The sequence below is a fragment of the Triticum aestivum genome, chromosome 7D, assembly GCF_018294505.1.
Source record: "Triticum aestivum cultivar Chinese Spring chromosome 7D, IWGSC CS RefSeq v2.1, whole genome shotgun sequence".
Classification (NCBI taxonomy): domain Eukaryota; kingdom Viridiplantae; phylum Streptophyta; class Magnoliopsida; order Poales; family Poaceae; genus Triticum; species Triticum aestivum.
Genome location: NC_057814.1, coordinates 575,617,723 through 575,620,810, shown reverse-complemented (window position 1 = coordinate 575,620,810; position 3,088 = coordinate 575,617,723).

Here is a 3,088-nt window from a genome sequence, read left to right as displayed (position 1 = left end):
GGTTTTGGGGGGTTAATTTAGGTGTTTCATATATTGTGTTAGCTAGCTAATTAATAGAGAGAAGTGCCCTCTCTTATCTCCGTGCTTGGTCGACGCTACGTACTATATACGTATAGAGAGGACTAGACACGCTAGCTAGTAAGAAAATGAAGGAAACAGAAGATCGTCATGAACATATGCATACAGAGAGAAGTGATATCGACCACCTCTCCTTCTCCGAGAGATTGGTCGAACAACAAGTTCTCGTATATCTATCCGACACTACTGCTACATATATACAATAATTATCTCTTACAATATAATCTCCTAATTATATACGAAGTCAAGGTCCACATGGTATTCTCCGTCTTTAGCGATCACGTGGTCAAGGAAGAATGCCGCCAATTCCTCTTGAATTGCTCGCATACGATCTGGTGCTAGGAGTTCATCCCGCATCCGAAAGATCTAATTTGAAGAAGGGGGTCAATACATATATATATATATATATGAATAAATGAAACTCAACACAAATGATGGTAATAAAATAAAATTGTGAATATTATTGCTTACGCACTTCATATTGTTCATCAGAGTAGCCCCGCTCACAGGTCGTGTGGCGGATGGACTCGCAAACGTAGTATCCACAGAAGTCATTCCCTTGTTCCTGCCACAACCACTTTATAAGAAATAGAGGTCAATCAAACTGATAAGCAAGCATGCTAAATGGTATTGATGAAACTAGCGCTTGAATCACTAGGAGATGCGCGGAACATGCTACTATAGTACTTACTTTCGGGTGTCTAAATTGCAGCTTCTTCGACAGTCCCGGAGCTTTTTTGGTGAATTTTCTCCAAACCCTGGCAGACAAAGAAAACAATTACTTGATATCAGGAAATGAACAAAGTTGCTGATATGGTGGATAATGATCGATTTAACTTACTTCTCGAGCATTTGAGTCATGTCCGCATAGTCCTGGGGATCTTTTCGTCTCGAGTCTAAGACGGTTACTACTCCCTGCTCAAGCTTAATCTCTAGGAGAATATAGTGGAAGCTGCGCACGCATGCACAAGTCATCAATTACATTACTATAACCTGGACTAATAAGGGAAACCGAATATGCACAAGACAGTAACACTCACTTGAAGTTGTAAGGAAAGAGTATTATATCTTTGTTTTCATTTATTACCAACGATCGTAGCAAGTTGGCCTCGGTATTTTCGGCATGATATTTAACCTCAGTTGCATCTATGAGATTTGTGTTAATGAATCCAATATCACCGACTTGTCTTTTCTTCAATTCGGCGATCTTCAATCTGCATAATATAGTGAGGATAATTATAAATACATGCAATGAAAGAGCTGACCTATATAGAGAGACTTAATGACAGAAGTAGTACTACTTACAGACAGTAGCAAGTGACCGTTGATTTATCGAGGGCCTTTTGATTGAAAAACTGGAAGAACTCCTCAAATGGAACATTCAACAGTTCAATTCCAACGAGGTCATGCTCCTCTTTAACTCTCAGCATCAAAGTATCCCTCCCCCCAGACTCTCTGCAGGTTTTCATGTACCAATCATATAATCTTCGCATCATCGTTGTTAGAGATCTTTCATCTTTGATGAGAGGCTTCCCGTAATGGTATTTGTGTTCGTCCACCTCCAGGAAATCATAATGTACATCGTCGGGCAGGTAATCTCCAAGATTGCTATAACCGGCCACCATCCTCGGATCATTAGCGACGATGTCTTTAGACACCTTGAGCGGGGGGCACGATTGGTTCGCTTGTTCGCCGAGCTGGGCAATTTTTTCCCAGCTCGTCGTTCTTTTAACCTTTGATCACTGACAGCACTTCCCGACCGCTCCGCTTCGGCAAATGTCTTTCCAATAATGCGCTCATAGTTGCCTTTCGGCGGAGACTTTGGTGGTTTTGTCAGGGCAGCCAGAGTGCGCTTCGCTTTCACCGGATCTACCTTCTCCTCCGGAGGTGAATGTTTCTTTGCTTTCACCCCTTCAAAGAAGTTCTTCACTTCGGCTCGCACGATCTTCGTGGTTTCCTCCTCGGTCCTCTCGTATGGTAACTTCTCTGGAGTCTTCAGAGAAGGACCGAATCTGTATTGCCTCCTGCCTCTGGCTGTACTGCTAGACGCCGGCAGAGCAGACGGAGCGGCCGCGGCTGTCTTCTTTCCTTGCTTACGAGCAGAGGAGAAGGACTACGATGCGCCGGAGCAGCCGGAGCGGCGACGGGTCTCTTCCGCCCTTGCTGACGAGGCAGAGAAGGAGGAGGCTGGCTGCTCCGGCGCGCCGGCGGAGGCGGAGTGCCGCCACGCGCCGGAGAAGGAGGCTGAGTGCCATAATCACTCGCCGGAGGAGGAGGCGGAGTGCCGCCACGCGCCGGAGAAGGAGGCTGAGTGCCCTGATCACTCGCCGGAGGAGGAGGCGGAGTGCCCTTACTCGCCGGAGGCGTCCAGTTCGGAAGGTTGATGAGCTCCTTCCGCCATAGGCATGGAGTCTTCAGAGCAGAACCCAGCCGAGTCTTCCCTTCACCGGTAGGGTGGTCAAGCTGGAGGTCCTCAAATCCCTCTGTTATTTCGTCCACCGTCACCCTAGCATATCCTTCTGGAATTGGACGACAATGAAAAGTTGCGCCGGGTTCAGGAGGTCGAATAGAGCCGACAGCCGCCTTGACTTTGAAGTTCTCCCATCGCGTCATAAGGTGGCAATGTTGAGACTCCGTGATAGCATCCACGGGGTAGCACTACAAAAAAAGACACATCCGTGACATTTTGGGCCGAACGAATTTTTTTTCTGTCATACATATGACACTTCTATGACGATAATTGTGACAAAACCCGGTATCATCATAGATGTGGTGGGCTCCTACTTCTATGACAAAAAATCATGACAGAAAATGGGCTTTTCGTCCTGGGCGGGCCGGAGACGCAGCTGCATGACATTCTTTGGGCCGTCCATGACGGAAAAAACCGTGGTAGAAGCGAGGGGGAGGAAAATTTCGGGGAGTTCCCGGTTACGGTGGGAGGTCGGGGGCCGAGCGATGCGCGTTTCTCTCGTACACGTACGCGCGTGTGTGCGAGGCGTTGGCTCTAACT